Source organism: Hyperolius riggenbachi, chromosome 3 (genome assembly GCF_040937935.1).
Source record: "Hyperolius riggenbachi isolate aHypRig1 chromosome 3, aHypRig1.pri, whole genome shotgun sequence".
In the NCBI taxonomy this organism is placed as follows: Eukaryota; Metazoa; Chordata; class Amphibia; order Anura; family Hyperoliidae; genus Hyperolius; species Hyperolius riggenbachi.
In genome coordinates this window covers 97,062,657-97,087,805 of record NC_090648.1, presented here as the reverse complement: position 1 = coordinate 97,087,805, position 25,149 = coordinate 97,062,657, and the positions used below count along the sequence as shown (strand labels likewise).

The following is a 25,149-nucleotide window of genomic DNA, read 5'->3' as shown; positions in this document are numbered from 1 at the left end:
AAAAAAATCAATTTCAAAAAGACCTTGTAGTTTTTTAGATAACAATTTCAAAATAAATTATCTCAAAAACTACAAGTTCTTTTTGAAAAATATTTTTTTTACTTGTTCCCACTCTTCCCCTTACTGTGGACCCAAATTAAAAATACAAGATTTCAGAAATAAAATCTATTTTCTAAGTTATAATAATAAATAGCAGCCTTTTTTCAGCTGCATGATGACAAATATAAAATATTTTACATTTATTGGAGAAACCCCTCCCTTCCTTTCATATTGCCGGGACTAAATCCGGCAAACTGGTGGAGTAGATGGTGTCCGGCAATGGAGGAATTGCTAATGGCTGCCACCTGTATAATCCTTGTTATGCAAAGAGAAGGGTGAAAAGCATGCACTGAAATGCTCATAGGCTTGAAGGAGTGTTTATTTATCTTTGTATGTGTCAGAGTGGTGCAACTAAATATTTTGAATTAAAAAATGTTTTTGGTTTGGGTCCGCTTTAACGTACATAGCAATTTCGGTGGCTGCCTGTATGGGGCTTTGCTATTAACCGCTGAAGTCAGCACTAAATTATGAGAAAATTACACAAAATTGTGAAACTATGGTTTCTGATTACGTTCACACATAAAATCAATTTTGCATTACGATGCATAGTAATTGCAAATTATGATACAAAAATCAGCTAAACAGATTGTTAGAATCAGCTAAACCGATTGTTAAATCGACCAAGGTGTAGTCAGACGAGGCCAAACTGAAACTTCAAGCCTGTTTTGAATGCAAGGACTGGAAGCGCCAAACCTGGATGAATGGGCCGATAACGTCGCCTCATACATCAGTTTCTGCGAGGACTTGTGTGTACCAATGAAATCCTTCAAGGTGTACCCGAACAACAAGCTGTGGTTCACCAACAAGCTACGGCAGCTGTGGAGGTGCAAGGAGGCTGCACACAAGTCCGGGAACCAGGAGGACTACAGAATGGCAAAAAACGACCTTAATCGGGAGCTGAGAGCTGCCAAAAAAAGAGTATGCTGAGAGAATGAGACTCAACCTATGCTCAAACAACTCACGTGCTGTATGGAAGGGGCTGAAGGCCGCCACTAACTATGAGCCCCAACCCCAGCATGCAACACCCAGCCTGATACTAGCAGAAGAACGCAGCAGATTCTACTGCAGGTTTGAGAACCAGGGAGCACTGGAGGGGAACCTGGTACCGGCTTCACAACCTCTGTGCCCTGCAAACATCCTGAGCCTGCCCTCTCCCTAGGTGGTGAGTGAGGCTGAGGTCCTGCACCTCTTATCAACACTAAATGCCAGGAAAGCCTCCGGCCCCAACGGAGTATCTCCGGCCTGCCTGAAAACTTGCTCCCATCCTCTTCGTCATATTCACCAAGTCCCTAGAGGTAGGCAAGGTCCCCGCATGTTTCAAGAGGTCTACCATCATACCTGTCCCTAAAAAACAAGGGGTCTCCGAGCTTAACAACTTTAGGCCCGTGGCCCTGACGTCCGTCATCATGAAAACCATGGAGAGGGCAGTCCTAGCCTACCTTAAGCTCTCCACTTCGCCCCACCTAGACCCCTACCAGTTTGCCTATAGGGCAAACAGGTCCACAGATGATGCAATCAATATCTGCCTGGAGCTTATCAACGACCACCTTGACAGGCCAGACTCATATGCTAGGATACTACTACTGGACTTCAGCTCGGCCTTTAATACCATCTGCCCACGCATTCTCCAACGTGACCTAGCTGCACTTGAAGTCCACCCAAGTCTACAACTTTGGATCACTGACTTTCTCACCATCAGGTCCCAAGTCGTCAGACTGGGCAATATCCACTCCCAAACTGTGACCACGAACACAGGTGCTCCTCAAGACTGCGTCCTGTCACCACTGCTGCTCTCCCTCTACACGAACAATTGCAGATCTGAGGCAGACTCTGTCAAGGTCATCAAGCTCACAGACGCCTTGTCATCATGGCCTTGACATCAAGGATAATGTCCAGGAGTACTGTCAGCAGGTGGAGAGAATTTGCAGTGATCTCAAACAACATCACCGCCATCCAATGGAAAGCCAAGCAGAGACTCTTCTTCCACCGCCAGCTGAGAAAGTTCGGCATGACTCAAGTAATTCTAAATAGCTTCTACTCCGCCACCATCGAGTCGATCCTCTGCTCTTCCATCTTGGTCTGGTATGCCGGCGCCACCACCAGCGACAAGGACATACTACAGAGAGTCATCAGGTCAGCGGAGAGGATCATTGCATGCCCCCTCCCCTCCCTTGCCCTACTACACAACAAAAGACTTAGATCCAGGGCACTGAGGATTGCCACACCCAGGCCACCACTACTTCAGCCTGCTGCCATTGGGCCGGAGGCTACGGGTCATCTCCACAAAGACCACGAGACATAGAAACTCTTTCTTCCCCTCAGCGGTCAACCTCCTAAATTCTCTTCACATACTACCGACAATTCAAGCCCCAACGTGCTGAGGGGCCAGCTGCGCTACGGCTGATCAGTTGACAGAACCAACCAGCCCAAAAGACTAACTGCCAGTCACCTCAGTGTCACACTGGGGACTGTGATGCATATTGTAATGTAATGTGAACTTAATGCCTTTGCTGTTGCTGCTATCTATCTATGTCTCTTTCTATCTATGTCTTCTTCCTGAGCTATATGCAGGGCCGGTTTAAGCAACAATGGGGCCCCAGGGCAAAATAAACCTGGGGGGCCCCCCCAAGATATACCCTGGAACAAAAATCGGCATTAGGGGACCTTATTTGCAGCTGGTATAGTCAGGGTGTGAAGTCCCAATCGGTCGAAGCTCCACATTCTGGCTATCCCAGCCTGCATGGGGGACAAGGGGTTAAAAAGTTTCAGGATGGGGGACCCCACATAATTTTTTTTTTAATTCCCACACTCTGTACATAAAAAAAAAATTGGGAAAATAGGAACAAATGCCAGGGATCTTCATACAGCCATATTGCGTCTGTATAGCGATCCCTGGCCAAAGCGCTGGGCTGCGTATAGACCCCCTGGAAACCCAGTCAGGAAATTTATTGCGCTTTCGTTTGATGCATGTAAAATTACACTACCGTTAGGTTTGCTACTAAAAGTGACATTTACCGCATTTAAAAGTATACTTTTTTCCTTCGAAACTTTAAAATCAATTTTCTCAAAAACTATAAGGTCTTTTTGAAAAATTGTTTTTTCCTCTTATTCCTAATGATCTCCTTAACATTTCCTGCAAATTTAGGGTTTCTAGCATTTAAGGTGGATTTCCTATTAACCATTAAAGTCGGCAAGTTTTTAAATGTGTATTTTTTTTTCCTTTTAAACTTTAAAATCGATTTTCTCAAAAACTATAAGGCCGATTTGAAAAAAATGTTTTTCCTCTTGTAGCCACTGGGGGCCCCTACAAGCTCTGGGGCCCTGGGGCAGCTGCCTCCTTTGCCTCTATGGTAGCGCCGGCCCTGGCTATATGTATTGTGCCAAAAACAATTCCAAGCATGACCCAGTAATGCTTGGCTAAATAAATGATTCTGATTCTAATTCTGATTCTGAAGTTGTGATCATGTCTAGAAGTGATCCCTGTAAGCACAGTGGGGTATATTAACTGCGATAAAGTGTAAGGCATAAGCAGTAGGAATATATACATGGTATTTACACACGTGAAACTTTACTGTACGTAACTAATTAACTCTGGTAACTAAAGTGTGACACATTTAACATATAAGTAGCGCAAGAATGGTGATGTAAAGGGAACTTGTAACTTGGAAAAGAAAAAAAGTAATATATTGCCCTACATAGAAGCCTCTGGATTATGGTTATCCTTGGGTTCCTTCCCATTCCCCAAGCCTAGTTCTCTTATCTCTCATGGATGAGCACTTACTTTTACTGTGCACTTCCAGTCGAATGCTTAAAGGACAACTGAAATGAAATGAGAAGAATGTGGAGGCTGCCATGTTTATTTCAATGTTAAGTATACCAGTTGCCTAGCTGCCCTGCTAATCTCTTTGGCCGCAGTAGTGTCTGAATAACACCAGAAACAAGCATGCCGCTAATCTTGTCAGATCTGACAATAATGGCAGAAATGCCTGATCTGCTGCATGCTTGTTCAGGGTCTATGGCTGAAATTACTAAAGGCCAAGGATCAGCAGCCTCCAAGAATACGGCAGCCTCCATATAATTCTCACCTTGAGATCATTTTAAGAGTGCCAGGGACAGGGGCATAACTAGAAATCCCTGGGCCCCCTTACAAAAAAATCTGAGCGGGCCCCTTCCCCCCCCCCCCCCCGGATGCCCTCTCAGAGCTGTTTTGAGGGGGGTGGCTAAGGGGTCGCAGCATGAGGGGAGAGCACTGGACATCGGCGGGGCGGTCCCCTCCCTCACCTCGCGCTTCCCTTCAGCATCAATTACATTGCGAGCAGCGGCAGACAGTGAGCAGCAACACCTACCTTCATCCATAGATCTCCTATCTCTAAGAGCCTCATGCTACTTCCTGTTTAAACAGGAAGTAGCGTCAGACACTGAACCTCTGGATGAAGGTATGTGTTGCTGCCCGCCGCTGCTCGCAATGTAATTGATGCTGGAGGGGAACGTGCTTAGAGGAGAGGCCAAGGTGAGGGAGGGGGTAGACCGTTCAAACCTCCCTGCCGATGTCCAATGCTCTCCCCTCATGCTGCGACCCTACCCTCCAAAACAGCCCTGAGCGCTGCATGGCTCGCATACCCTATTGTTACGCCCCTGGCTAGGGACAGGGAAGTGGGTGTGGGTGGGTGGGACGCCAAGGACAACCAGAACCGTGGACTTAACTAATTTTTTTCCTTTGATTTAGGGCTTGTTCACATCATGACGCACTTCCGTGTGCATTTAGAAGAGCTTATGATGTGCGATATGCAAGAACGACAGATATATATGTTATATAGACAGCCCATCTGCCGTTCACATCATAGGCACTGCGCAGCAATACGATGCGCTATGATGTGCTTGCGTATTGCTGCATGCGTTCTGTCCACAAGTGCAGTGCTGATCCATTCACTCTAATGAATGGGATCAGCAGCGCGTAGCGGCGCAAATGGCGTGCGATTGTACGCGTTGTGTTTCGATTACATGGCCATCTGTGCATCATGATATGGACGAACCCTAAGGAGTATTTTAACTGCACTTTAAATATACAGTCTACTTTTGTTGAGAAAATTCAGTATTTTCAATTAAGCTTTATACATTGTGAGGAGAATTCAGGAATCGAGTCTGAAGAAGGCTTGTCAGCTTAAAGCTTACTCTTTTTTTCCCCTAAGTGAACCAATTAAATGGTATCACCCTGATTCAAAACTTCTTGCTTTTACTGATGGCTAACACGGTACAACACTCTACTGCTACTACATTGCAAGGACAAACCTAATTTGATCTTAAATTATTCGTGTCTTAGTGCATATGAAACACAAATATTCCACAGTGTGCCTAACAGAAACTAGCAGATAGGCGAGTTTGCTGTCCCTGGATTGGTCCCATGTGTTGAAAATGGGTATTGCCCCTTACCCTGTCAGCTATTTACACCTGCAGCAGGTGAAAGTCACGGGGCAACAGTACTCCAAGTTTTCTACTTTACATCTTACACTGCACATAGCCACATATACTGTCCAAAGCACCCCCTATGACAGCTTCTCTGAGTTGTTTATGGAATAGTCCTACCCCCCTTCCCCTACTACAAGACAGCTAATAGCAGTTATCTCTCCCAGCCACAAGGTTATCAGACTTGGCAGCCTCCAGCTCCCTCACACACACTGACTGTGCTGGAGGAGCTGTCTCCTGACCTCAGACTGATGATGTGTTATTGATCTAGTACACATACTTCACACTTATAGGAAGTAATAGGCGCTTTGCACTGGAAGGACTGGGAAATGCAGACGACAGACAAATAGTGTGTTGCTATGATTGCAGGTTACTAGAGGAAACAAGGACTGAGAAGAATAAATCAAATTTACTTTAAACACCCAATCAGATTCTGATAGTTTCTTATTTGGTTGATAAATTAAGCTCCTTACTGCCTAATTGGACGTTCAGGGGTTGCTAGTACAAGCCTACGGTCCGCACACAGGCACAATTGTCCCACAATCGTGCCACCTGCCAGAACAGACCTCAGTCCACACTGCGGGGCCCCCATGCAGTATACACAAAAGCTGAGCTTTTGGAGGTTTCAAAGAAGGCTTTAGGTCGCATTCACAGTGGCACGTTTCGAAGCTGCATTATAAAGTCGTATAACGCAGCTAACCGCACTGCAATGATAATCCTATGGGACAGTCACAGTGCGACGTTAACATCGCGTTGAAAAATGTTACATTATGGTAACTCACTGCTTGCAGTGCGTTACCTCTTAACACAGACACGGTGCAACTTTAACGTTGCATTAAAACACAACATCCCACTGTGAATATGCTCTAAAAGTTACCTTTATTTTACCACTTTTGTGATTTTGTTGATTCTTTTGGGCTAATAGGAAATTCCATTTATCCAAAACTCACCATTCAGAATATTGCTCCTAAACCCTTGCTCTAAAAAACCTGATACAGGAATGGCCTCTTGTGTAAAACAAATAAATAAATAATACTGTACAAACCAAAGACTTACAGTATTATTTATTGTATTTATTATATTTATAAAGTGCCAACATATTATGCAGCGCTGTACAATAGATAAATGGGGTTAACATACTACTGTAGAACATACAAGGAGTTCAGAACAAGAAACAAGATCATGTGATGGGGTTAAATGTCTGGAAATTCATCTTAGTCCAGTCTGAATACTATAAACTGATATACACAGGAAAAAAGTGCTATTGTATAAACAGAATATACACACCAGAGGCTGCATCCTATAACCCGAAAAGCAGTGCAAAGGAAAAAAAAGTCTGATTGTATAAATGGAATATACACATCAGAGATTGCATCTTATAACCCGATATACAAAAGAAAAAAAGTCCTAATGTAAAAATGAAATATACACCCACATACACATGCATCCTACAAAGTGATATACAAAGAAGGACATAACAACCTATTAAATTATATATATTCACCATATCAAAAAAAATATTGTATAAATGGGAAATACACACTAGAGACTGCATCCTACAAACTGATATACAAAGAGAAAAATAGTATTGTATAAATCAGATTTATACACCAGAGAGCCTGATTTATCAAACACTAGTGACAGGAAAGTTGAAGGAAAACTGATGCAAAAATGGAGCAGGTGCCAAAATCAAGGATTCTGATTGATTGCTCTGCGCGATTGCTCCATTTTTGCACTTGTAATGCATCAGTTTTGATTAAATTTTCCTTTCGGTGGTTTTGATAAATCTGACCGTGCGTCCTATAAAGTTATATACAGAGAGAAAAAAGTCCTGTTTTTTAAATTACATATATACACCAGACACTGTTCGCTACAAACTAATATGCAGAGGAGAAAAGTCCCAATGTCTATAAACCTATATATACAGACAGTCCCCTACTTACAAACAATGTAAGGGCTGGGACCCACTAGAGTGATTTTCTGAGCGTTTAGGGAGCTATTCAAACCGCTAGCAATTTCCCTAAACGCTTAGCGTTGGATGGGCCAAATTCCACTGGAGCAATTGCGATTACCAAATCACAAAACGCAGGACATGCAGCATTTTTCGAGTTTAGCGTTAGCGGTTAGCATTTCTGCAATGTAAAGTATATAAACGCTGGCGTAATCGCTCATCAAAACCTGCACAAAGCGATTTTGCTAGCGTTTTGAAATGATTGCACGCTGTAACAAAATTAAAATTAATTGAAAGGACCAATCAGAATTTAAAACGCTAATCGCTAATCGCTGGCAAAAAGACTTTTTTTTAAAAAATCTACCAAAATCGCTTAGAAAACGCTCATACAAAACACTAGCGATTGCGATTAGCGATAACGATTTGTAGTGGGTTCCAGGCCTAAGTTACAATTTTTCATACAAACAAAGTTGTCTTCATGCTCCAAAACAAACAGTACTGTTTTTGGTCTTACTTATTTTTGTTGTTACGGGTTACAGCATGCTATAAACAGTTATAAGTACGGTACAGGGTAGTTGAAAACAAATTAAAAGCATGTTAGAAACTACCAAAAAACATGTTGTTTAAACTACACGTCCAAATCCAGAGTTGTCTGAAAGTAAATGATTGATCCACATTTCACTATGCATAACACAGGACTCAACTTACACACAAATTCAACTTACAAACTTTCTGAACATAACCTGTTTGTAAGTAGGAGACCACGTGTATATATAAAGCCTGAAACACAACTGTGCAATTTTCACTTCAGATCCTATTCGAGTGATCAGATCGATATTCAGACTTAACATTGATCAGATGGTGTAGTGGATAGCACTCTCGCCTTGCAGTGCTGGGTCCATGGTTTAAATCCCAGCCAGGGCACTATCTGCATGGAGTTTGTATGTGCTCCTCGTGTCTGCGCGGGTTTCCTCCAGGCACTCAGTTTACCTCCCACATCCCAAAACATACAGATAAGCTTTCACTAAATTGGCCCTACACTATGATACATACACTACATGATACATACATACATAGACATATGACAGTGGTAGGGATTAGATTGTGAGCTCCTCTGAGGGATGGATAAGTGACTAGACTATATACTCACTACAGCGCTGCAGAAGATGTTGGTGCTATATAAATACTAAATAATAATATGGAGAAAAGCTAGCGTACACACGTATGTCATTTGTTTCAAATTCCGATCAATTTTCCAATTGGATATCGACTGAAAATGAACTGAAAGGACATACACGCAGAACAATAGCCAGTATTTCAATCGATATTTTCCAGCATGCTTGATCTGCTTCTGGTCGAGAAAGAGATCGATTTTTAGCTTGGGATCAGTTGCTGGCAATTTGTAGGCTGTGTACTTTTTTTTTTTTTTTTTGCTCAATCAGACCATTTTCACGATTGGAAATTGGATCTGAAGTGAAAATGGTATGGTGTGTACAAGCCTTAAAGGAAAGCTAAAGCCAAATAATCAGTTTAACTTACCTGGGGCCATTTGTAGCACCCTGGAGTCACCCTGTGCCCGCGCCGTCATATGGAGACCCTCTGCCCAGCAGCGGAGACCCTGCAAAGCTAGCCAGCCTCGTGCCTCCTCTCTGCATCCCCGCTGCGTTGCGTTCTGCGCATGCACAGTACAGGAAAATTGCTACTGTGCATGCGCAGAATGCTCCCTGCAATGGGAGCATAATCAGGGTGCTCAGTAGCTTCTAAATGGCAAAGACCAGCCAGCTTTTAGGGGGTTGCCGCTGCTTGCTGGAGAACCATGGAAGTACGGCGCGGGCACGGGGTGCCTCCAGGGGGCTGCAAAAAGCCTCAGGTAAGGTAAAAAGATTTTTTTATTTGGCTTTAGTAACCCTTTTAATATATATAATACTTTGTATAAAATAACATGAATCATTCAGAAACAAACTGAAAGCCAGAAACACATATAGAGAAGTGGGGAAATGTAAAAGCAATAAGTCCATAATGAATGAATGAGCAGTAGAGCAGCTCAGTCTGAGTTTGGATAGCAGTCACTTACTTGCATCCAGCCTGTGCCTCGGCAGCAATGTGAAGAATTCTGCATCATCTCTCTCTTTATAAGGCTGGTAATACGGGGCAGTCAGCCTGCAGTGACGTCAGCAACTCAGCACTTCATCTCCTCCTCCCCAGGACCCAGCAGTGACCCTCTTATTGCAGACATTAGTATTATTTTAGTACCCCCTGCTGGTCACTTTTGCTTTTTTTTCCCTGAATGCTCGGAAATCTACTATTCAAGTGAACAGGAAGTAAGAACATTTAACCTGAAAAAAGCAACGGTGGAATGGAATATACTGGCAGCAGTAGAGTATGTTGTTAGAATGTGTGGAAACTGAAGAAGACAGAAGGCAGGTTTGTAAATCAGATGCCAGAGAGAGCAAAGTGTTCATGGGAAATACTTCAAGGAGTCCCTCATATTGCATAGAGGTGGTAAGATCGTACAATCAAGATTTCTTAGCAGAAAGCCAGTCGTCATGTCTGTACAGTGATCATTCCTAAGCTGTCAACTGCAAGGATCATTAGGGCTAAAGACACACTAAAGAGATTTTGCCTGCGTTTTTTGGATCGCCGACAATCACCAGCGATTCCAAAAACGTTTTTGCCAATGGTGAACCCATTAGAGTGATTACGGTTAGGGCTTATCACAAGACATGCAGCAATTTACGCTCCAATGCTAGCGTCCTCCATCCATACATGCACCCAACGTGGCTTCCGGCATATATGGGCGCACGTGTAATGCCGGTAACCATGAGGGGTGTGTGTATGGATGGAGCACAGAGCCAGGTGGGACAGCGTGGGGGGTTCTGTTGCATTCGTTGCTCATCCCTAATCACACACCTTTACTACCACATACCTGATTGTGCATGTCAGCCCTACATCTTGCAGCATGTCCCATCGTTACATGCAACCAATTTCAGCCTGAAACTGGTCACATCATTGATCTGGCATGCTCTTTGCGGCACCGATTTTCATCCGCTTCGATTATAATAATCAAATTTGATGGTCGATTGGCAGCCAAGTTGCCTGATGTATGGCCAACATAACACTACCATATTATATACCAATGTCTGTATTTTTATGTACCCACTAGTAAAAAGGCCCACCCGTAAAATAACGGGAGTTAGGTCACAGCCGCTACCCCCGCAATGCGCGCACATACGCGTCCCGCTTGAACGTTCCCCACCACTGTCTGCAGTATATGCACACAGGGAGCTGCTTGCTTGGCAGGTGGAAAAAGCTGTTATTTCCCACAATGCAATGAGAACCTCGGTGAACCACACACAGCAAACTGTCAGATCCGGCCCTGTGTCCTCACTGCCCTGGCTGCGCACATGCTCAGTACAAAAAGCCAGGGACACACAACCATTCAGTTGATGACGCAGGGACACTTGCATTTTATTGTATAGGATTTTTTGGCGCTATATTACAGTATGTATTGTATATGTGACCTGCAACAGGATAGTTGCCACCAAGTATGATACATTATAAAATACCTTATCAGCACCTAGCAAATAAAAATCTATATATATGTCGAACACGGCCATTAAAGCGCTGCATGAATTAGGCGCGGCTATTCTTTTAATGCAATTATCGGCTATAACACTCCTTGCCGGCGCAGACTGCATAGTATGGGCGCAATGTAAAATAACGTATATTGCGGCTATATGTGTATATTTAGCGTGGGAAACATTATTAGGTTATCTCGCTGTAATGGAGGGGGGGAGCCACAGAGAGGGCAGCCCGACCTCTCCCTCCCCTTCTCTCCCCGCGCCGCCCTCCGTGCTCCGTTCTATGACTCAGAGTAATGCGCACCGACATAGGTGTAAATACCTACCTCACCTCCAATTGCCGCTCACTCGCCGCCGGTCTTCTCCTCTCTAGCTAGAGAGGAGAAGACCGGCGGCGAGTGAGCGGCAATTGGAGGTGAGGTAGGTATTTACATCGCTTCCCTATGTCGGTGCGCATTACTCTGAGTCATAGAACGGAGCACGGAGGGCGGCGCGGGGAGAGAAGGGGAGGGAGAGGTCGGGCTGCCCTCTCTGTGGCTCCCCCCCTCCATTACAGCGAGATAACCTAATAATGTTTCCCACGCTAAATATACACATATAGCCGCAATATAAGAAGGGCAAGGTCGGCTGCTCTCCCTGCGGCTGCTGCTCAGGCTCCTTTCGCCATTACAGCACATAACTGATACATATAGCCGCTATAGACATATAGCCGCTATATAACAAGCACGATAATCGCGCCCAATTCAACAAGCGGCTAATTCAAATGGTCCCTGGTTAACTACATAATATAATAACATTCGTAAAGTGATTTTATCAAAGTTAAATTAAAAAAAACTAAACAGAGCTAATAATACCATTGCTTTTCTTCGTTCACATTTCCTCCTTTTTTTCTTTTTTTTGTTTTGCAAAAAACCCCAGTATTATAGGCTATGAGTTACAAAGATATGAGGATAGAAAAGTCCAGCAAAAAGTTTGACGCACATTAGCCATTGTGTTAGTTCCTGATGCTTGGAATGTTGTTATTTTTGTAGCAGTTTTCCTGATCTGTGTGTTTGCTGTGCTATTGTTTGATCTTGAATCTAAGGAAGGGGTGCTGAACAGTCAACTGGGCAAATAAAGCCTAAAAAAAGAACATTCGTTCACGTTTTAAACAAAAAAACATCCTAAACATGCCCATTCATCTCAGCAGTGGAATTATAAATAAAGACAATTATGGTGGAATGGTTAGGGTTAGGGTAAGGCCCTGTTCACACCTGGAATCGCAAAATGCGATTTTGCATTGAGATATTTTGCGATCTTGTTGTAATTGCATTTTTCAATTCTTATTTCAGTGATTGAGAATCACAACACAATTTTCTGCAAAATGCAGCATGCAACGCGTTTGTGATCAACGGAAATCGCAATCACGCTGCAATCCCCGCAGTGTGAGTAATCCCATAGGATTACATGTGTGACGGCGCTTTGCTGATCGCCGCCAACAACATAATAACATTTAAAGAAGAACATTTCTTTGTTACAGCTGATACAAATCCTGCAATACATCTGCAGTGTGTCTACTTCCTGCTTTCATGGAAGCAGCGATAGAGTTAAAATCCTACGTTTACAAATTAGCTGCTCTGCAGAGGCAGCCAGCTGGCACAGCTGAGCGATCAAATTACACTGGTGAGTAGTCCCAGATGAGTGGGAATTAGACAGGCTAAACTCTCTAAATACATACAGGGTGCATTTCTCTTTGTTTTCTTTCTGTACCGTGCAAGACTTCAAGTCCACTTTAACTACGCCACTGTCAAAGGAGCCACGTTCTTTCAAATGTCTGTTTTGGGTTCCAGACAGTACATTTAAAAATGAATACTTCAGTGTTTATTGGAAGATGCATGTCAAGTTCCAGGAGTCAACAGAAAAGGTAATGCTCATGGGTAATCCCAAGGAACACCCATTACTTATTTTAAGTCTGCAACAAACAGTAGAGAGAGTTTGAGAAGTAACCGAGCCCTTACAGTACACTCTGGGGTTGTTTGTCAGCTTAATCCTTATCAAAACTATGTAGTTAAACTTGCAACATAAGGATGTAATATCTTCCCTGGAAGAGATGTTTGCGTGTCATCGCATATGTTGGTGTGACCTTGTTAAACGCTTTACTACCGTAATGTGTTCTGTTCCTGAAAATAAAATAAAGAATATTTAAAAAAAAAAGAAACATTCAATACCAGGGAGTTTTTTTCTTCCCAACTAAAATCATACACCATTTTTCCATATTGTCATCAATGACATAATTACAGCGATATCACGAACAGTACATTATAGTTATCAATGTATGTGGTTCAGAGGCGCCAAAGTGAAATAAAAGGATTAAAAACAGTTTAAAAAATAGAGGAGGTAAACAGAAACTTACCTCCTCTCAGAGAAAAAAACTCAATGATAAGGTTAAAGGGAACCTGAAGTGAGATTGATATGGAAGCTGCCATATTTATTTCCTTTAAAACGATACAGGTTGCCAGGCTGGCCTACTGATGTTTCTGACATCAGTAGTGTCTGAATCTCACACCAGAAACAAGCATCCGGGTAATCTTGCCAGATTTTCGTTACAAACATCTGATCTGCTGCATGCTTTTTTGGGGGCTATGGCTAAATGTATTATAGGCAGAGGACCAGCAGGGCAGTCAGGTAACCTGGATTGTTTAAAATGAAATACATATGGAAGCCTTCATATCTTCAGATTCCCTTTAAGAGCTGTAATTTTATTGATCCAAATGAACAAAACTCTCATAGACTCATAGATTGCAACGCGTTTCTCAGGACTAGGTCCCCGCTTCTTCAGGCATATAAAGAGTGTAAAACCTCCAACAAGACGTCATAGAGCACAACATTACATTTATCACAAAACATTATATTTATCTAGAAAATGTATGTTAAATTACTTTTCTCCTATGCCACTTATAGTAGATAGTGAAAATGTATTAGATCCTCATGGGGTACGTACTTTACTCTGTAATGTAAATTTTATGGGTATGTGTTTTAAATTTCACAATTGTTTGCAATAGTGGTCCTTTAATAGCCTTACAGGGCTGGTTGTCATCCCTGTACAATTGAGTACTGAGAAATATGTAAATAGGTGAGAAATTGGTATTGGAGGGATTACAAATGAGAACTGGAAGAATGTGCTTACTAAAGCAGTTAAAGCAAAAATGTGATTTTTAAAAAGGAGAAAAACCTCCAGATGCTTCCCCTGTCCCCCTCCGCCAGGCCATGCCAGCACTGAGACCCCCAAAGCTCGTAGGTGTGCAGCTGCACAGCACCTGCGCAGTAGCATGGACCCGCTCAAGCTTCGGCAGCAGAAGCCAGGCCAGATCAGGTCCATGCTGCTGCGCATGGGGGAGCAGTCCACCAGGGCGAGACGCACATGGTTTTTTAAGTGGGGGGGGCAGTACTGGACTGACTCAATCAGTGGCATACCTAGGGAATTTGACTCCCAGTGCCGACTATTTGTAAACACACCACCCCCCCCCCACCCCCTCCGCGCCAAACAACCAATTTTTGTGATGGGAGGGTTGACTGGTTGGGGCGCCGAGCGTGTCGCTTCAAAATTTAGGGGATTTAGAGGAAAAGGAGTCATCTGGATGTGGACGGAGCAAACTGTTATGAAACTCTGTACTTAATACAGTGCTGCAGAAGATGACAGTGCTATATAAATACACAATAATAATATGGTAGGACATTAGACTATGACTACAGTACAATTAGATTGTGAGGTCCTCTGAGGATAGTCAGAAAAAGAGGACATACGAAAGAGGGGAATGCATAGGAGGAGGGGGGATAAAGAGATAGAGGCACAAGACAGAGAGCCTGGTGGGAGGGGAGAAATGGCAGGAAGACCTCTCACCAGGACTGCAGACATCACCAGTGCTGTTTGGCAGGTACATGCTGTTTAAAGAAGCCACTAAAATCTGAAAAGAGGAAAGGGTCATGGGGGAAGACAACAGGGTGGGAGGGGGAGCTGGGAAAGGAGATAACATTACCTGCAATCAACAAATATAGAAAGATGATTGGCTGTATTAGTTAGAGTGAGGATATAAAAGGAATGTGATAATGTGAATATATGTCAGTCTGTCTTACACTTGATAAAGGAGGTTACTCCGAAACGTCGTGGCTGTTTACCTATGACATGACTGAATAAAAGAGCTTAAATACAGATGGTGCCAGCGTATATACTTCTACGATTGATGGAGTGGTGATTCCATTGCTGGGCACATCTAAGACCACCGGTGACTGGGTGCATCTCTGCAAGATTCTATTACCTGCAATCAACCTAATCTAAATTGGCTGGAGCTTGCTTCTCTGCTCACTACAGAAGTTGGCTGTCAGCACCTGTATCACTGGCGTCTGCAACATCAGACTGCCCTGCATTATTAATTGCTCTGATAACGATAAATAATCAATGGTCCAGGGCACTGTGGTATTACAGCAGCCAGTGCACATGGCTGCTGATGACAGGCAAATTTTGAAGCACTAAACACATCCTGCCACCTCTCCCTGCTAATGTCCCGACTGCAGCACAGCAACCATACTCACCCTGCTGCTCTGCACATTCACTCACTGCAGGATGTGTGTAGAGAGCAAGGAGGCACATTGCCCATGAGACAGGAAGGGGGAAGGGTGCTACATCTAGTGCAGGAAGTAGTACAGTCCCCAGCACTGCCTGCTGCAATTTTCCAGAATGTTGCCCAAACCAGGGGCGTAGCAATAGGCCCTGCAGCGCCTGCGCCCGCGGGGGGGCCCGGCCCCCCCCTGGGGCCCGCTCGGGGCCGTTTTTTGGGGGCTGGAGGGGTGGCAGCATGAGGGGAAAGCCTTGCCCACAGTCGGCGGGGAGAGGGGAAGTTCCCCCCTCTCCCTCACCTCGGGGCTCTCCCCTCTGCGCTCCCCTCCAGCTAGTCAATGTGTGTGGGCAGCGGGCAGCGGCGGCGGGATACATACCTTCTTCCTTGCGTTCCATCGCCGCCTTCTCGGTCTAGCGGCTGACGTCACTTCCGGAAGCGGAAGTGACGTCAGCCGCTAGAGCGAGAAGGCGGCGATGGAACGCAAGGAAGAAGGTATGTATCCCGCTGCTGCCCGCTGCCCACACACATTGACTAGCTGGAGGGGGATTTTCAGGTGTCTGCTGCCCACATTACGATTTTCAGGTGTCTGCTGCCCACATTACGATTTTCAGGTGTCTGCTGCCCACATTACGATTTTCAGGTGTCTGCTGCCCACATTACGATTTTCAGGTGTCTGCTGCCCACATTACGATTTTCTGGTGACTGCTGCCCACATTACGATTTTCTGGTCACTGCTGCCCACATTGCGATTTTCTGGTCACTGCTGCCCACATTACGATTTTCAGGTGTCTGCTGCCCACATTACGATTTTCTGGTGACTGCTGCCCACATTACGATTTTCAGGTGCCTGCTGCCCACATTACGATTTTCAGGTGACTGCTGCCCACATTACGATTTTCAGGTGTCTGCTGCCCACATTACGATTTTCTGGTCACTGCTGCCCACATTGCGATTTTCTGGTCACTGCTGCCCACATTGCGATTTTCAGGTGTCTGCTGCCCACATTACGATTTTCAGGTGTCTGCTGCCCACATTACGATTTTCAGGTGTCTGCTGCCCACATTGCGATTTTCAGGTGTCTGCTGCCCACATTACGATTTTCAGGTGCCTGCCGCCCACATTACGATTTTCAGGTGTCTGCTGCCCACATTACGATTTTCAGGTGTCTGCTGCCCACATTACGATTTTCAGGTGTCTGCTGCCCACATTACGATTTTCTGGTGTCTGCTGCCCACATTACGATTTTCAGGTGTCTGCTGCCCACATTGCGATTTTCTGGTGTCTGCTGCCCACATTACGATTTTCTGGTGTATGCTGCCCACATTAGGATTTTCTGGTGACTGCTGCCCACATTGCGATTTTCTGGTGACTGCTGCCCACATTAGGATTTTCTGGTGACTGATGCCCACATTGCGATTTTCTGGTGACTGCTGCCCACATGGCGATTTTCTGGTGACTGCTGCCCACATTGCGATTTTCTGGTGAACTCTGCCCACATTACGATTTTCTGTCCCACATTACGATATTCTGGTGAACGCTGCCCACATTACGATTGTCTGGTGAATGCTGTCCACGTTACAATTTTCTGGTGACTGCTGCTCACGTTACGATTCTCTGGTGAACTCTGCCCACATTATGATTTTCTGGCGAACTCTGCCCACATTATGATTTTCTGGTGAACGCTGCCCACATTACGATTGTCTGGTGAATGCTGTCCACGTTACAATTTTCTGGTGACTGGTGCCCACATTACGATTTTCTGGTGAACTCTGCCCACATTATGATTTTCTAAAGGCCCACATTACGATTTTCTGGTGAACTCTGCCCACATTACGATTTTCTGGCCCACATTACGATTGTCTGGTAAAATGCTGCCCACTTTACAATTAATTTACAGTGAAACGCTGCCCCATTACGATTATTTGGCACCTATGGGGGGGGGGGGGCCCATCCAAATATTCGCAGGGGGGCCCAGTGATTTCTAGTTACGCCCCTGGCCCAAACTATGAAAAAAGGGCCCAGGTGGAAGAACACAGCACCACAGAGGCACCCCTAGCCATGGCTATACCTGGTGCTGTGAGCACCTGCAGCCTTATGGTAGGTACGCCACTGGACGCAATGGAGAAGGATGGGGGAAGCCTCTGAATTACCCAGAGGCTTCCCTCTATTTAGGTGAGTACCCCTTGTCAGTCGGTGTTAGTATATACTAATGGCATAGATAACTGTTACTTAAAGGGAAGGCCCGAGCACACTAGAAATAAAAAAAAATCTTACCTCGGGCTTCCTCCAGTCCCTGGCAGCCGTCCTGTGCCCTCGCCGCAGCTCCTGTGGCTCCCGGGCCCCTCCGGTGCAGATGCCGACCTCGCCAGAACGGCATCTACTGCGTCTCAGTGAGCGGCTCTGTACAGTCCGGATGACATCAGCATGACTCTGTGAGCCGTACGCTGAAGCGTAGGAGGCATTTTGTACCGAAGGGGACCCTGGGCCACCGGTGGGGACTGGAGCTGCGGTGAAGGCACAGGACGGCTGCCAGGGGCTGGAAGGAGCCCTGCCAACAGGGCTGGCCCGCTCATGAGGCGGGGTGAAACTTTTGCCTCAGGCGGCAAATTTCTAGGGGCGGCATCCGCCCGTCCGTGGGTGCGGGGGGGGGGGGAGCGGCCGCCGAGCTGGAGGGGTAGCGGGCAGGATGGGAGCATTGGGCCTAGCGGTGGGGAGGGGAGTCGGACCCCCCCTCCCTTGCCTGGGTCTCCCGATCTGCGCTCCCCTCCAGCTTTAAATAGCGAGTAAGCAGCCGACAGTAAGAAGCACGGGCGGGGGAATCACTCACCTCTTCCTCGTTCCAGCGTGCGCTCCACTGACGTCACTTCCTGCAACGCCGCCCACTGTATTGTACATGGCCGGCATTGCAGGAAGGGGGGGGGGGGGCAGCAATTTTTCCAAAATTTGCCTCAGGCAGCAAAAAGTCTAAGGCCGGCCCTGCCTGCCAAGTGGATTTTTTTTTTTTTTTATCCTGCTCGGTTGTGTCCTTTAATCGTTTGTTAGATCTATGATGGCCTCATCTTCCTTCTGATAAGTCAGACTGGGATGTATGCAATAAACTGGGTTATAGCACACCCGAAGTAAGAGAGATATGGAGGCTGACATATTTATTTCCTTTTTTAACAATGCACATTGCATAGCTGTCCTGCTGATCCTCTGCCTCGTAATTACCCATAGACCCTGAACAAGCATATGCAGATCAGATGTTTCTGACTGAAGTCTGGCTGGATTAGCCATATGCTTGTTACAGATGTGTGATTCCGACACTACTCAAGCCAAAGAGATCAGCAAGAAAGCTAGGCAACTGGTATTGTTTAAAAGGAAATAAATATGGCAGCCTTCATATTCCTCTCACTTCAGGTGTACTTTAACCCCCTTGCCGGTCCAATTCCCACGGCAAGGGGGCAGCGCAGCACTTTAAAAAAAATTTTTTTTAATCATGTAGCGAGCCCAGGGCTCGCTAAATGATAGCCGCTGAGCAGCGGCATCCCCCCACCCACTCCGATCGCCTCCGGCGATCAGAGTAAGCAGGAAATCCAGTTCAGAACAGGATTTCCTGCTGGGCTTCCCCGGTCACCATGGTGACGGGGCAGGATGACGTCACCGACGTCATGGACGTCGGGACGTCAGAGGGAATCATGATCCACCCCTCAGCGCTGCTTGGCACTGATTGGCCAGGCTGCGCAGGGGTTCTGGTGGGGGGGAGGCCGGAGCGGCGCGGCGGGTAGCGGCGAATCGGCGGCGAGCGGCGTCGATCGTAGTATGCACACAGCTAGCAAAGTGCTAGCTGCGTGCAACATAAAAAAAAATTATGCAAATCCGCCCAGCGGGGCCTGAGAAATCCTCCTGAGCAGGTTACCCCGAGCTGAGCTCGGGATAACCGGCAAGGAGGTTAAGCAGAATTACTTACATTACATTACATGCAATGCATTACGCTCTGCTCATGGTAAAACTTTATGTGCGTAATTGTGCTTAAGATGTAAATACATTTCTGCTTTACAATTTCCACACAGGCTGCTGTTCCCTCAAAGGGTTTCCTCTGCCCCCTCCATAGGACTGAACATGGACAGCCAATTGCTTTGAGCATACTTGTTCATATGTTGATCTGTGCCAATAATTGGACTGTCTCGTGTTTATAATGGACACCCTTTACCATTTTTTTTTCATCACACTGTATAAAATTCTCCCACTTTTGAAAAGAAAGGATAATGGAAAATAAAGACTCATTACATGCAAAGCGGGATATTTCAAGCCTTTATTTGTTATAATGTTGATGATTATGGCTTACAGCTTATGAGAACGGCAACATAAAAATCTCAGACCATTAGAATATTGTGATAATCTCCCTGTGTCCCTGCGTCCAGCTGTCCCTGTGTCCCTGTTATTTGCTACTGCACATGTGCGCAGTACGGACAGCTGTATGGGACCAGGGAGCGAGGCGGGTGAGCGAGGTGGGCGGGAGCCTGTTTTTAAACGGGCTTGGGTCTACTAGTGTTCAATATTCTAGGCTCAAAGTGCCAGACTCTACACTCAGCTAATTCATCCAAAATACCTGCAAGGGGTTCTTATTTCTTTTATTAGTTTCACCTTTTAAGTTGAATTACTGAAGTAAATGGACTAGCACGATATTCAAATTTTTTGCATTTCACCTGTATATTGAAAATTGCACTGAACTGTGGTAAACACTACAACTTCAAATGATTGTTGGATATGCAAAATACAAAATGTGGCAACTATTATTGCTATTTCATATATTAGTTTCACCGGTATACCGTTTCACCTTTTAAGTTGAATTACTGAAATAAATGGAGTTTTGCACAATTTTCTAATTTTTCAAGTTTCACCTGTACATGATATTATTATTACTATTTAGTGTGTGTACAGAATGTGTTTGGTGTTTACCGCCAGAATTCACAGCGCCCCCATTGAGATGAATGGCGTTTATCTCATAGTGTTTACTATTGATTACTGACATTCGCACCGTGGTTGATAGAGTTTTGTTAGACACTGCGTGTAGCTTCGAGCATCGGCTGCATTCGCGGTTCTGTATTCTTCTGGGGCATACATGTCAAACTTCGGCCCGTAGGCCATATTTGGCCCTCAGAGCCATTCAATTTGGCCCTCAAGTGGATTCCCCACTTTGCATTATATTTGGCCCACTCTAGCGAACATGCTGAAATCAGCGCATGGAGATTTCGGAACAGCCGGCGCCACCATAGGCCGTAATAGGAATTACGGCTATAGCAGCGCACAGGGAGTAACTTCGGCGCCGTCAGAAGATGGAGCTGAAGTTACTTTTAAAACATAATAATTCAGCTTCCAGCAATTGCTGGAAGCCGAATTATTTCATTCCCCACCATCCATGGTGGCCTGGATTTTTAGTATTTAATACCGCCGGGACTTGTGCGCTAGCAGGATCAGCCATATACCGGCTGTATCCTGCACCCAAGTCTCCTGCGCCGTTCTCTCTCGTACGCCACTCTAGACCACCAGGGAAGCTATATTGGAGGTGAAGTCCTAGAACACCAGGGAAGCCATATGGGGAGGTAGGGGGAGAGCACTAAACACTAAGGAACTGTATAGGGGAGACTGGGGGTCTCTAGACACCAGGTAACTGTATAGGGGAGGGAGGCCTTCTAGACACCAGAGAACTTTATAAGAGAAGAAGGTGGCCAGTAGACACTGAGGTTGGCCCGTGACTAGGTCCCAGCGTACAATTTTGGCCCGCAATTAGTTTCCAGTGTACAATTTCGGCCCACTTTGTATTTGAGTTTGACTAGGGGCTCAAAACAGGATACGACAATAAAACACCAGAAGCCGATGCCAGAAGCTTTTCTGCTTGGTAGCAAATATACCATTGTTTACAAGCCAACCCCGCCATTGCCACATATCACCAATCCAAAATTGGCATACTAACATTCAAATTCCTACACGACCTAGGCCCCGGATACCTGAAGGATTTGTTGCAATTGCGTCACACCACCCACAACCTCAGATCAGAAGGATCCAATAACTTGAGTCCAGAGTCCAATTAAAAACCTTTATAGCCAGAGATTTCTGTCATGCTGTCTCTACCCTGTGGAATGCCTTGCCAATCGTAATCAAGACAGCTCCAACCCTGGACACATTTAAATTAAAACTGAGAAGCCACCTGTTTAGTTTGGCATTTATGATCACATAACTTTTCCCCTGTACACATCTCTATGTACTGATCTGAGGCAAGCTTATGCGCTTTGGAACCTTTGGGAGAAAAGCGCTTTACAAATGTTTTGTTGTTGTAGCATCGGCTACATGAGCCGCCAGCAGCTGGACGTTGGTGAATCATGTTGAAGACAGCCGTAAGCAAGTTCATGTTTGTTTATTAGTCTATAGTTGTGCTTTGAAGGACAGCTGCAATCTTTTGGTGCATTCTTGAAACCAGGTCCCTCAGTAGTGTCACTGATGTTCCTTCCCAGGCTTGCAGAAGCACACCGTATCTAGGGTGAAACAGATCACACCGATAGGAATGTCTGCAGATTTGCTATTGGTAAGGATATCAACTAAATTGGTGCAATGACGGAATTCCGAGTAAAAGCTTTCTTTCACAAGATCAGCCCACGGCACCATCTGAACGCTGCTCTGGGGAGACTGGAGGGGGCTGGGTTATCAGACAGGCACATTACACATCAAATGATCAATGGCAGCTCACAGCAGTTTAACAAACGTCTTGCTGTAGTTAGATGGAAAACATGCAGGCAGTGTGACTGCTCTGGACGTCATTTACAGAGGAGTAATCTCTTTTATTTTTCCTGAACGCCGCCCATGTTCTGGGCACATACTCCCTTCATACCAGGTTGCCAACCTAATTTTTTTTCCCTGGACAAAAGGGTAAAAAAGTCTGGACACCAACATTCTTCCATGAAAGGGGGAAGAGTTATTAGTTTGCCTTGTAAGGGACTTCTGGATGATAAAGGTGATACTGATATAGAAAGATGATAGAGGTGAAGAAATGCCTCCAGAAAGTTAATTTCAATGTACATTGTGACACATTGGCCTTTGTTTGTGTATATCAGGCCTGAGGCAGAGGCAAGAGAGGCTCCAGCCTCAGGGCGCAGTGTAGGAGGGGCGCACAACTCACTCAGCTATCATTCCCCTATTGTGTTTGAAGCAGAGAGAAATAAGAAAAGGGGATACATGGTGGGGATTGCGAGCCAGATAACTAGAGATCAAGGTGTTGGGGTGTGTGTGTAGGGGGGGGCATGGAGGCCCTGGGGTGCCTCTTAGTCTAATAGCAATCAGTGTGTGATGGCTGGAGTGGGAGGGATGGGGGGGGGGGCACGTTGGTGTCTCAGACTCAGTCTTGGGTGCTGGATGACCTTGTCCCGCCTCTGTGTGTATATTATGTTGCTGCTTGATTACTCCTGATGAAGCCCGTCACGAGCATCAGTGTATATATTTTAATATTTATTATTACTATACAGTATTCATACAGCACCAACATCTTCCACAGCGCTGTACAGTGTATAGTGTCTTGTCACTAACTGTCCTTCAGAGGGACAATCTAATCCCTACCATAGTCATGTGTATGTGTACTGTATGTATTGTGTAGTGCATGTATCGTAGTCTTGGGCCAATTTAGGGGGAAGTGAATTAACTTATCTGTATGTTTTTGGAATGTGGGAGGAAACCAGAGTGCCTGGAGGAAACCCACACACACAAACTTGTGCAGATAATGCACTGGCTGGGATCCGGGAAGGCAAGATTGCTAACCACTACGCCACCATGCTGCCACCCTGCTGCTGGTTAAATAAAGTCTACTATTTTATGAATTAGTGAGATATCATCATTACTCCTTTGTACATTGCGGGTTCAGTCCTTGCAGACAAAGAGTTGAAATTACTGTATCTTACCATTTAATAAAGAGTTCATGGTATGCATATAGAGTGAGGTGTAGCTAGCACTGTATTAGCTAGGCCTATTTTTAACATTGAGTCTCAGGCAACCAGAAAGCACGCTTATCTGGCATCAACCAATCCCCATCAGTGTCGGATAACCGATACTCTATTGTACTATGAACCATTTATGAAAAATATATTCATTGTAACAGAATGCTATATTCAGAGAGAGTCCAGTCTGGTAATTTCGCAGTTTTCCTCTCTCCCGTGCTATCCGTGACTTTCACCCAACACTTGTTTCCTGTCTGCTATTTTTCCTTTTCTGTCATTCTATCTGCTCTGGCTGCTGCAGAGCGCACTTGACTTCTTTCCTGCGACTGATGACATCATGTGAGAGATCATACCATGCTAATCTGCTGCCCACCCTGGTGTGACGCAAGTTTGCAGGGACTCAGCATGACAGGTCTCCTGTTCCTGTCCCCAGTGTATGCTGGGATAGTGGTGTGATGGAGGCTGGAGCAGACACACATTAGACCACCCTGTGCATCACTCCAACTTTCAGGGAAAGACCAGGAAACGGTGACCTCTGATTATCATTGTGTAAAAATAGAATACTCTCCACTGTGCCATACAAGGCACTTTCATTATTCGTTACCATGGGGATTGGTTACAGATTTCCACCACTCCCTAATCTGTGAATTGGGTAAAGGTGACTGTCATGTTTTTTTATGCCATATGTTCTTGCACATATCCGGTGGTGACAAGGCACAGAGTAACTTTAGGATCCTTTAATGTGTAACTGAGTTATACCTAACTCTAACTAAACTGTAAGGAAGAACACAACCTCCACCTTAAAGTACCCCCCTGATCTTGTTTTTATATGAAATGTTTTTAATACTTTTTTATTTGTGATTTTATGACATGGGTCACAGCACTATCCTTCCCATCCACCAACCTCCCTGTCCCCCGCTCTGCTCAGCCTAAATATTTGACTTGAGCAGAACGTCGATGATGGGCGGGATGGAAGTGTCAGTAATTCCTCCTCTCTGCCCATCCTCCGGAACGCCACTTGCCACTGATAGTTCCTATATGCACAGCACGCTAGGGAGCTGCGCTATGTGAAGTCTTTTGGTAATTGCACTCTGGTAGTAATAGCTGTATTAGTACACTATCGTTCTGAGCTAAATTATCCTGCATATCTTCCTACCTCTCTGGAAGGTCTTTCACTGTCTCTTATTCAGATCAGGCCTCCTCTTCACATCCTCTGTCTGAAGGGGTACCTCAAGGCTCTGTCCTCGGTCCCCTCCTCTTTTCCATCTACATGCACGGTCTTGGTAACTTGATCAACTCATTTGGTTTTCAATACCACCTATATGCTGATGATACACAACTGTACCTCTCGGCCCCAGACCTTAACTCCCTTCTCACACGGGTTCCCGACTGCCTGTCCGCCATATCCTCTTTCATGTCCTCTCGCTTCTTAAAACTTAATATGAATAAAACTGAACTAATAGTCTTTCCACCCTCCCTGTCCACCTCTTTGCCTG

At 45.2% G+C, this 25,149-nt stretch overlaps 1 protein-coding gene across 4 annotated transcripts in view; it reads right to left on the bottom strand.

The window, feature by feature from the left end:
- Positions 1-25,149, bottom strand: part of PLAT (plasminogen activator, tissue type) — a 125,010-nt gene that overhangs the window by 48,958 nt on the left and 50,903 nt on the right. The window contains exon 1 of one of the 4 annotated variants that reach the window (XM_068274638.1): positions 9,588-9,606. The exons of the other annotated variants lie outside the window; for them this stretch is intronic. The gene's annotated coding sequence lies outside the window, so the exon portion shown is untranslated. Of the gene's footprint in view, positions 1-9,587; positions 9,607-25,149 lie in introns of those variants that run through there. 4 annotated transcript variants of the gene reach the window in all.